Consider the following 11,614-nt stretch of genomic DNA (forward strand, 5'->3'; position numbering starts at 1 on the left):
TCATGTCTGTGGTGGTGATGCTGTTGTTTCCTTGTGTTCCAGTCATGTCTTTGGTGGTGATGCTGTTGTTACCTTGGGTTCTAGTCATGTCTGTGGTGGTGATGCTGTTGTTACCTTGTGTTCTAGTCATGTCTGTGGTGGTGATGCTGTTGTTACCTTGTGTTCTAGTCATGTCTGTGGTGGTGATGGTGTTGTTACCTTGTGTTCTAGTCATGTCTGTGGTGGTGATGCTGTTGTTACCTTGTGTTCTAGTCATGTCTGTGGTGGTGATTCTATTGTTACCTTGTGTTCTAGTCATGTCTGTGGTGGTGATGCTGTTATTACCATGTGTTCTAGCCATGTCTGTGGTGGTGATGCTGTTATTACCATGTGTTCTAGTCATGTATGTGGTGGTGATGCTGTTGTTACCTTGTGTTCTAGTCATGTCTGTGGTGGTGATGCTGTTTTTACCTTGTGTTGTAGTCATGTCTGTGGTGGTGATGCTGGTGTTACCTTGTGTTCTAGTCATGTCTGTGGTGGTGATGCTATTGTTACCTTGTATTCTAGTCATGTCTGTGGTGGTGATGCTGTTATTACCATGTGTTCTAGCCATGTCTGTGGTGGCAATGCTGTTATTACCATGTGTTCTAGTCATGTCTGTGGTGGTGATGCTGTTGTTACCTTGTGTTCTAGTCATGTCTGTGGTGGTGATGCTGTTGTTACCTTGTGTTCTAGTCATGTCTGTGGTGGTAATGCTGTTGTTTCCTTGTGTTCTAGTCATGTCTGTGGTGGTGATGCTATTGTTACCTTGTGTTCTAGTCATGTCTGTGGTGGTGATGCTGTTGTTACCTTGTGTTCTAGTCATGTCTGTGGTGGTGATGCAGTCGTTACCTTGTGTTATAGTCATGTCTGTGGTGGTAATGCAGTCGTTACCTTGTGTTCTAGTCATGTCTGTGGTGGTGATGCAGTTATTACCATGTGTTCTAGTCATGTCTGTGGTGGTGATGTTGTTGTTACCTTGTGTTCTAGCCATGTCTGTGGTGGTGATGCAGTCGTTTCCTTGTGTTCTAGTCATGTCTGTGGTGGTGATGCTGTTGTTACCTTGTGTTCTAGTCATGTCTGTGGTGGTGATGCTAGTGTTACCTTTTGTTCTAGTCATGTCTGTGGTTGTGATGCTGTTGTTACCTTGTGTTCTAGCCATGTCTGTGGTGTTGATGGTGTTGTTACCTTGTGTTGTAGGCATGTCTGTGGTGGTGATGCTGTTGTTACCTTGTGTTCTAGTCATGTCTGTGGTGGTGATGTTTTTGTTACCTTGTGTTCTAGTCATGTCTGTGGTGGTGATGCTGTTATTACCATGTGTTCTAGACATGTCTGTGGTGGTGATGCTGTTATTACCATGTGTTCTAGTCATGTCTGTGGTAGTGATGCTGTTGTTACCTTGTGTTCTAGTCATGTCTGTGGTGGTGATGCTGTTGTTACCTTGTGTTCTAGTCAACTTTGTGGTGGTTACTCGTTGTTTCCTTGCGTTCTAGTCATGTCTGTGGTGGTGATGCTGTTGTTACCTTGTGTTGTAGTCATGTCTGTGGTAGTGATGCTGTTGTTACCTTGTGTTCTAGTCATGTCTGTGGTGGTGATGCTGTTTTTACCTTGTGTTGTAGTCATGTATGTGGTAGTGATGCTGTTGTTACCTTGTGTTCTAGTCATGTCTGTGGTGGTGATGGTGTTGTTACCTTGTGTTCTAGTCATGTCTGTGGTGGTGATGCTGTTGTTACCTTGTGTTCTAGTCATGTCTGTGGTGGTGATGCTATTGTTACCTTGTGTTCTAGTCATGTCTGTGGTGGTGATGCTGTTATTACCATGTGTTATAGCCATGTCTGTGGTGGTGATGCTGTTATTACCATGTGTTCTAGTCATGTCTGTGGTGGTGATGCTGTTGTTACCTTGTGTTCTAGTCATGTCTGTGGTGGTGATGCTGTTGTTACCTTGTGTTCTAGTCATGTCTGTGGTGGTGATGCTGGTATTACCTTGTGTTCTAGTCATGTCTGTGGTGGTGAATCTGTTGTTACCTTGTGTTCTAGTCATGTCTGTGGTGGTGATGCTGTTGTTACCTTGTGTTCTAGTCATGTCTGTGGTGGTAATGCTGTTGTTTCCTTGTGTTCTAGTCATGTCTGTGGTGGTGATGCTATTGTTACCTTGTGTTCTAGTCATGTCTGTGGTGGTGATGCTGTTGTTACCTTGTGTTCTAGTCATGTCTGGGGTGGTGGTGATGCAGTCGTTACCTTGTGTTCTAGTCATGTCTGTGGTGGTAATGCAGTCGTTACCTTGTGTTCTAGTCATGTCTGTGGTGGTGATGCAGTTATTACCATTTGTTCTAGTCATGTCTGTGGTGGTGATGCTGTTGTTACCTTGTGTTCTAGCCATGTCTGTGGTGGTGATGCAGTCGTTACCTTGTGTTCTAGTCATGGCTGTGGTGGTGATGCTGTTGTTACCTTGTGTTCTAGTCATGTCTGTGGTGGTGATGCTGGTGTTACCTTGTGTTCTAGTCATGTCTGTGGTGGTGATGCAGTCGTTTCCTTGTGTTCTAGTCATGTCTGTGGTGGTGATGCTGTTGTTACCTTGTGTTCTAGTCATGTCTGTGGTGGTGATGCTAGTGTTACCTTTTGTTCTAGTCATGTCTGTGGTTTTGATGCTGTTGTTACCTTGTGTTCTAGCCATGTCTGTGGTGGTGATGGTGTTGTTACCTTGTGTTGTAGTCATGTCTGTGGTGGTGATGCTGTTGTTACCTTGTGTTCTAGTCATGTCTGTGGTGGTGATGTTTTTGTTACCTTGTGTTCTAGTCATGTCTGTGGTGGTGATGCTGTTATTACCATGTGTTCTAGACATGTCTGTGGTGGTGATGCTGTTATTACCATGTGTTCTAGTCATGTCTGTGGTAGTGATGCTGTTGTTACCTTGTGTTCTAGTCATGTCTGTGGTGGTGATGCTGTTGTTACCTTGTGTTCTAGTCAACTTTGTGGTGGTTACTCGTTGTTTCCTTGCGTTCTAGTCATGTCTGTGGTGGTGATGCTGTTGTTACCTTGTGTTGTAGTCATGTCTGTGGTAGTGATGCTGTTGTTACCTTGTGTTCTAGTCATGTCTGTGGTGGTGATGCTGTTTTTACCTTGTGTTGTAGTCATGTCTGTGGTAATGATGCTGTTGTTACCTTGTGTTCTAGTCATGTCTGTGGTGGTGATGGTGTTGTTACCTTGTGTTCTAGTCATGTCTGTGGTGGTGATGCTGTTGTTACCTTGTGTTCTAGTCATGTCTGTGGTGGTGATGCTATTGTTACCTTGTGTTCTAGTCATGTCTGTGGTGGTGATGCTGTTATTACCATGTGTTCTAGCCATGTCTGTGGTGGTGATGCTGTTATTACCATGTGTTCTAGTCATGTCTGTGGTGGTGATGCTGTTGTTACCTTGTGTTCTAGTCATGTCTGTGGTGGTGATGCTGTTGTTACCTTGTGTTCTAGTCATGTCTGTGGTGGTGATGCTGGTATTACCTTGTGTTCTAGTCATGTCTGTGGTGGTGAATCTGTTGTTACCTTGTGTTCTAGTCATGTCTGTGGTGGTGATGCTGTTTTTACCATGTGTTCTAGACATGTCTGTGGTGGTGATGCTGTTATTACCATGTGTTCTAGTCATGTCTGTGGTAGTGTTGCTGTTGTTACCTTGTGTTCTAGTCATGTCTGTGATGGTGATGCTGTTGTTACCTTGTGTTCTAGTCATGTCTGTGGTGGTGATGCTGTTTTTACCATGTGTTCTAGACATGTCTGTGGTGGTGATGCTGTTATTACCATGTGTTCTAGTCATGTCTGTGGTGGTGATGCTGTTGTTACCTTGTGTTCTAGTCATGTCTGTGGTGGTGATGCTGTTGTTACCTTGTGTTCTAGTCATGTCTGTGGTGGTGATGCTGGTGTTACCTTGTGTTCTAGTCATGTCTGTGGTGGTGATGCTATTGTTACCTTGTGTTCTACTCATGTCTGTGGTGGTGATGCTGTTATTACCATGTGTTCTAGCCATGTCTGTGGTGGTGATGCTGTTGTTTCCTTGTGTTCTAGCCATGTCTTTGGTGGTGATGCTGTTGTTTCCTTGTGTTCTAGTCATGTCTTTGGTGGTGATGCTGTTGTTACCTTGGGTTCTAGTCATGTCTGTGGTGGTGATGCTGTTGTTACCTTGTGTTCTAGTCATGTCTGTGGTGATGATGCTGTTGTTACCTTGTGTTCTAGTCATGTCTGTGGTGGTGATGCTGTTGTTTCCTTGTGTTCCAGTCATGTCTTTGGTGGTGATGCTGTTGTTACCTTGGGTTCTAGTCATGTCTGTGGTGGTGATGCTGTTGTTACCTTGTGTTCTAGTCATGTCTGTGGTGGTGATGCTGTTGTTACCTTGTGTTCTAGTCATGTCTGTGGTGGTGATGGTGTTGTTACCTTGTGTTCTAGTCATGTCTGTGGTGGTGATGCTGTTGTTACCTTGTGTTCTAGTCATGTCTGTGGTGGTGATTCTATTGTTACCTTGTGTTCTAGTCATGTCTGTGGTGGTGATGCTGTTATTACCATGTGTTCTAGCCATGTCTGTGGTGGTGATGCTGTTATTACCATGTGTTCTAGTCATGTATGTGGTGGTGATGCTGTTGTTACCTTGTGTTCTAGTCATGTCTGTGGTGGTGATGCTGTTTTTACCTTGTGTTGTAGTCATGTCTGTGGTGGTGATGCTGGTGTTACCTTGTGTTCTAGTCATGTCTGTGGTGGTGATGCTATTGTTACCTTGTATTCTAGTCATGTCTGTGGTGGTGATGCTGTTATTACCATGTGTTCTAGCCATGTCTGTGGTGGTAATGCTGTTATTACCATGTGTTCTAGTCATGTCTGTGGTGGTGATGCTGTTGTTACCTTGTGTTCTAGTCATGTCTGTGGTGGTGATGCTGTTGTTACCTTGTGTTCTAGTCATGTCTGTGGTGGTAATGCTGTTGTTTCCTTGTGTTCTAGTCATGTCTGTGGTGGTGATGCTATTGTTACCTTGTGTTCTAGTCATGTCTGTGGTGGTGATGCTGTTGTTACCTTGTGTTCTAGTCATGTCTGTGGTGGTGATGCAGTCGTTACCTTGTGTTATAGTCATGTCTGTGGTGGTAATGCAGTCGTTACCTTGTGTTCTAGTCATGTCTGTGGTGGTGATGCAGTTATTACCATGTGTTCTAGTCATGTCTGTGGTGGTGATGTTGTTGTTACCTTGTGTTCTAGCCATGTCTGTGGTGGTGATGCAGTCGTTTCCTTGTGTTCTAGTCATGTCTGTGGTGGTGATGCTGTTGTTACCTTGTGTTCTAGTCATGTCTGTGGTGGTGATGCTGTTGTTACCTTGTGTTCTAGTCATGTCTGTGGTGGTGATGCTGGTGTTACCTTGTGTTCTAGTCATGTCTGTGGTGGTGATGCTATTGTTACCTTGTGTTCTACTCATGTCTGTGGTGGTGATGCTGTTATTACCATGTGTTCTAGCCATGTCTGTGGTGGTGATGCTGTTGTTTCCTTGTGTTTTAATCATGTCTTTGGTGGTGATGCTGTTGTTTCCTTGTGTTCTAGTCATGTCTTTGGTGGTGATGCTGTTGTTACCTTGGGTTCTAGTCATGTCTGTGGTGGTGATGCTGTTGTTACCTTGTGTTCTAGTCATGTCTGTGGTGGTGATGCTGTTGTTACCTTGTGTTCTAGTCATGTCTGTGGTGGTGATGCTGTTGTTTCCTTGTGTTCCAGTCATGTCTTTGGTGGTGATGCTGTTGTTACCTTGGGTTCTAGTCATGTCTGTGGTGGTGATGCTGTTGTTACCTTGTGTTCTAGTCATGTCTGTGGTGGTGATGCTGTTGTTACCTTGTGTTCTAGTCATGTCTGTGGTGGTGATGGTGTTGTTACCTTGTGTTCTAGTCATGTCTGTGGTGGTGATGCTGTTGTTACCTTGTGTTCTAGTCATGTCTGTGGTGGTGATTCTATTGTTACCTTGTGTTCTAGTCATGTCTGTGGTGGTGATGCTGTTATTACCATGTGTTCTAGCCATGTCTGTGGTGGTGATGCTGTTATTACCATGTGTTCTAGTCATGTATGTGGTGGTGATGCTGTTGTTACCTTGTGTTCTAGTCATGTCTGTGGTGGTGATGCTGTTTTTACCTTGTGTTGTAGTCATGTCTGTGGTGGTGATGCTGGTGTTACCTTGTGTTCTAGTCATGTCTGTGGTGGTGATGCTATTGTTACCTTGTATTCTAGTCATGTCTGTGGTGGTGATGCTGTTATTACCATGTGTTCTAGCCATGTCTGTGGTGGCAATGCTGTTATTACCATGTGTTCTAGTCATGTCTGTGGTGGTGATGCTGTTGTTACCTTGTGTTCTAGTCATGTCTGTGGTGGTGATGCTGTTGTTACCTTGTGTTCTAGTCATGTCTGTGGTGGTAATGCTGTTGTTTCCTTGTGTTCTAGTCATGTCTGTGGTGGTGATGCTATTGTTACCTTGTGTTCTAGTCATGTCTGTGGTGGTGATGCTGTTGTTACCTTGTGTTCTAGTCATGTCTGTGGTGGTGATGCAGTCGTTACCTTGTGTTATAGTCATGTCTGTGGTGGTAATGCAGTCGTTACCTTGTGTTCTAGTCATGTCTGTGGTGGTGATGCAGTTATTACCATGTGTTCTAGTCATGTCTGTGGTGGTGATGTTGTTGTTACCTTGTGTTCTAGCCATGTCTGTGGTGGTGATGCAGTCGTTTCCTTGTGTTCTAGTCATGTCTGTGGTGGTGATGCTGTTGTTACCTTGTGTTCTAGTCATGTCTGTGGTGGTGATGCTAGTGTTACCTTTTGTTCTAGTCATGTCTGTGGTTGTGATGCTGTTGTTACCTTGTGTTCTAGCCATGTCTGTGGTGTTGATGGTGTTGTTACCTTGTGTTGTAGGCATGTCTGTGGTGGTGATGCTGTTGTTACCTTGTGTTCTAGTCATGTCTGTGGTGGTGATGTTTTTGTTACCTTGTGTTCTAGTCATGTCTGTGGTGGTGATGCTGTTATTACCATGTGTTCTAGACATGTCTGTGGTGGTGATGCTGTTATTACCATGTGTTCTAGTCATGTCTGTGGTAGTGATGCTGTTGTTACCTTGTGTTCTAGTCATGTCTGTGGTGGTGATGCTGTTGTTACCTTGTGTTCTAGTCAACTTTGTGGTGGTTACTCGTTGTTTCCTTGCGTTCTAGTCATGTCTGTGGTGGTGATGCTGTTGTTACCTTGTGTTGTAGTCATGTCTGTGGTAGTGATGCTGTTGTTACCTTGTGTTCTAGTCATGTCTGTGGTGGTGATGCTGTTTTTACCTTGTGTTGTAGTCATGTATGTGGTAGTGATGCTGTTGTTACCTTGTGTTCTAGTCATGTCTGTGGTGGTGATGGTGTTGTTACCTTGTGTTCTAGTCATGTCTGTGGTGGTGATGCTGTTGTTACCTTGTGTTCTAGTCATGTCTGTGGTGGTGATGCTATTGTTACCTTGTGTTCTAGTCATGTCTGTGGTGGTGATGCTGTTATTACCATGTGTTATAGCCATGTCTGTGGTGGTGATGCTGTTATTACCATGTGTTCTAGTCATGTCTGTGGTGGTGATGCTGTTGTTACCTTGTGTTCTAGTCATGTCTGTGGTGGTGATGCTGTTGTTACCTTGTGTTCTAGTCATGTCTGTGGTGGTGATGCTGGTATTACCTTGTGTTCTAGTCATGTCTGTGGTGGTGAATCTGTTGTTACCTTGTGTTCTAGTCATGTCTGTGGTGGTGATGCTGTTGTTACCTTGTGTTCTAGTCATGTCTGTGGTGGTAATGCTGTTGTTTCCTTGTGTTCTAGTCATGTCTGTGGTGGTGATGCTATTGTTACCTTGTGTTCTAGTCATGTCTGTGGTGGTGATGCTGTTGTTACCTTGTGTTCTAGTCATGTCTGGGGTGGTGGTGATGCAGTCGTTACCTTGTGTTCTAGTCATGTCTGTGGTGGTAATGCAGTCGTTACCTTGTGTTCTAGTCATGTCTGTTGTGGTGATGCAGTTATTACCATTTGTTCTAGTCATGTCTGTGGTGGTGATGCTGTTGTTACCTTGTGTTCTAGCCATGTCTGTGGTGGTGATGCAGTCGTTACCTTGTGTTCTAGTCATGGCTGTGGTGGTGATGCTGTTGTTACCTTGTGTTCTAGTCATGTCTGTGGTGGTGATGCTGGTGTTACCTTGTGTTCTAGTCATGTCTGTGGTGGTGATGCAGTCGTTTCCTTGTGTTCTAGTCATGTCTGTGGTGGTGATGCTGTTGTTACCTTGTGTTCTAGTCATGTCTGTGGTGGTGATGCTAGTGTTACCTTTTGTTCTAGTCATGTCTGTGGTTTTGATGCTGTTGTTACCTTGTGTTCTAGCCATGTCTGTGGTGGTGATGGTGTTGTTACCTTGTGTTGTAGTCATGTCTGTGGTGGTGATGCTGTTGTTACCTTGTGTTCTAGTCATGTCTGTGGTGGTGATGTTTTTGTTACCTTGTGTTCTAGTCATGTCTGTGGTGGTGATGCTGTTATTACCATGTGTTCTAGACATGTCTGTGGTGGTGATGCTGTTATTACCATGTGTTCTAGTCATGTCTGTGGTAGTGATGCTGTTGTTACCTTGTGTTCTAGTCATGTCTGTGGTGGTGATGCTGTTGTTACCTTGTGTTCTAGTCAACTTTGTGGTGGTTACTCGTTGTTTCCTTGCGTTCTAGTCATGTCTGTGGTGGTGATGCTGTTGTTACCTTGTGTTGTAGTCATGTCTGTGGTAGTGATGCTGTTGTTACCTTGTGTTCTAGTCATGTCTGTGGTGGTGATGCTGTTTTTACCTTGTGTTGTAGTCATGTCTGTGGTAATGATGCTGTTGTTACCTTGTGTTCTAGTCATGTCTGTGGTGGTGATGGTGTTGTTACCTTGTGTTCTAGTCATGTCTGTGGTGGTGATGCTGTTGTTACCTTGTGTTCTAGTCATGTCTGTGGTGGTGATGCTATTGTTACCTTGTGTTCTAGTCATGTCTGTGGTGGTGATGCTGTTATTACCATGTGTTCTAGCCATGTCTGTGGTGGTGATGCTGTTATTACCATGTGTTCTAGTCATGTCTGTGGTGGTGATGCTGTTGTTACCTTGTGTTCTAGTCATGTCTGTGGTGGTGATGCTGTTGTTACCTTGTGTTCTAGTCATGTCTGTGGTGGTGATGCTGGTATTACCTTGTGTTCTAGTCATGTCTGTGGTGGTGAATCTGTTGTTACCTTGTGTTCTAGTCATGTCTGTGGTGGTGATGCTGTTGTTACCTTGTGTTCTAGTCATGTCTGTGGTGGTAATGCTGTTGTTTCCTTGTGTTCTAGTCATGTCTGTGGTGGTGATGCTATTGTTACCTTGTGTTCTAGTCATGTCTGTGGTGGTGATGCTGTTGTTACCTTGTGTTCTAGTCATGTCTGTGGTGGTGGTGATGCAGTCGTTACCTTGTGTTCTAGTCATGTCTGTGGTGGTAATGCAGTCGTTACCTTGTGTTCTAGTCATGTCTGTGGTGGTGATGCTGTTGTTACCTTGTGTTCTAGTCATGTCTGTGGTGGTGATGCTGTTGTTACCTTGTGTTCTAGCCATGTCTGTGGTGGTGATGGTGTTGTTACCTTGTGTTCTAGTCATGTCTGTGGTGGTGATGCTGTTGTTACCTTGTGTTCTAGTCATGTCTGTGGTGGTGATGTTTTTGTTACCTTGTGTTCTAGTCATGTCTGTGGTGGTGATGCTGTTTTTACCATGTGTTCTAGACATGTCTGTGGTGGTGATGCTGTTATTACCATGTGTTCTAGTCATGTCTGTGGTAGTGTTGCTGTTGTTACCTTGTGTTCTAGTCATGTCTGTGATGGTGATGCTGTTGTTACCTTGTGTTCTAGTCAACTCTGTGGTGGTGATGCTGTTTTTTCCTTGTGTTCTAGTCATGTCTGTGGTGGTGATGCTGTTTTTTCCTTTGTGTTGTAGTCATGTCCGTGGTGGTGATGCTGTTGTTACCTTGTGTTCTAGTCATGTCTGTGGTGGTGATGCTGTTGTTACCTTGTGTTCTAGTCATGTCTGTGGTGGTGATGCTGTTGTTACCTTGTGTTCTAGTCATGTCTGTGGTGGTGATGCTGTTGTTACCTTGTGTTCTAGTCATGTCTGTGGTGGTGATGCTGTTGTTACATTGTGTTCTAGTCATGTCTGTGGTGGTGATGCTATTGTTACCTTGTGTTCTACTCATGTCTGTGGTGGTGATGTTGTTATTACCATGTGTTCTAGCCATGTCTGTGGTGGTGATGCTGTTGTTTCCTTGTGTTCTAGTCATGTCTGTGGTGGTGATGCTGTTGTTACCTTGTGTTCTAGTCATGTCTGTGGTGGTGATGCTGTTGTTTCCTTGTGTTCCAGTCATGTCTTTGGTGGTGATGCTGTTGTTACCTTGGGTTCGAGTCATGTCTGTGGTGGTGATGCTGTTGTTACCTTGTGTTCTAGTCATGTCTGTGGTGGTAATGCTGTTGTTACCTTGTGTTCTAGTCATGTCTGTGGTGGTGATGGTGTTGTTACCTTGTGTTCTAGTCATGTCTGTGGTGGTGATGCTGTTGTTACCTTGTGTTCTAGTCATGTCTGTGGTGGTGATTCTATTGTTACCTTGTGTTCTAGTCATGTCTGTGGTGGTGATGCTGTTATTACCATGTGTTCTAGCCATGTCTGTGGTGGTGATGCTGTTATTACCATGTGTTCTAGTCATGTATGTGGTGGTGATGCTGTTGTTACCTTGTGTTCTAGTCATGTCTGTGGTGGTGATGCTGTTTTTACCTTGTGTTGTAGTCATGTCTGTGGTGGTGATGCTGGTGTTACCTTGTGTTCTAGTCATGTCTGTGGTGGTGATGCTATTGTTACCTTGTATTCTAGTCATGTCTGTGGTGGTGATGCTGTTATTACCATGTGTTCTAGCCATGTCTGTGGTGGTAATGCTGTTATTACCATGTGTTCTAGTCATGTCTGTGGTGGTGATGCTGTTGTTACCTTGTGTTCTAGTCATGTCTGTGGTGGTGATGCTGTTGTTACCTTGTGTTCTAGTCATGTCTGTGGTGGTAATGCTGTTGTTTCCTTGTGTTCTAGTCATGTCTGTGGTGGTGATGCTATTGTTACCTTGTGTTCTAGTCATGTCTGTGGTGGTGATGCTGTTGTTACCTTGTGTTCTAGTCATGTCTGTGGTGGTGATGCAGTCGTTACCTTGTGTTATAGTCATGTCTGTGGTGGTAATGCAGTCGTTACCTTGTGTTCTAGTCATGTCTGTGGTGGTGATGCAGTTATTACCATGTGTTCTAGTCATGTCTGTGGTGGTGATGTTGTTGTTACCTTGTGTTCTAGCCATGTCTGTGGTGGTGATGCAGTCGTTTCCTTGTGTTCTAGTCATGTCTGTGGTGGTGATGCTGTTGTTACCTTGTGTTCTAGTCATGTCTGTGGTGGTGATGCTAGTGTTACCTTTTGTTCTAGTCATGTCTGTGGTTGTGATGCTGTTGTTACCTTGTGTTCTAGCCATGTCTGTGGTGGTGATGGTGTTGTTACCTTGTGTTGTAGTCATGTCTGTGGTGGT

This window comes from Salmo salar, chromosome ssa12 (assembly GCF_905237065.1).
Source record: "Salmo salar chromosome ssa12, Ssal_v3.1, whole genome shotgun sequence".
Lineage (NCBI taxonomy): Eukaryota > Metazoa > Chordata > Actinopteri > Salmoniformes > Salmonidae > Salmo > Salmo salar.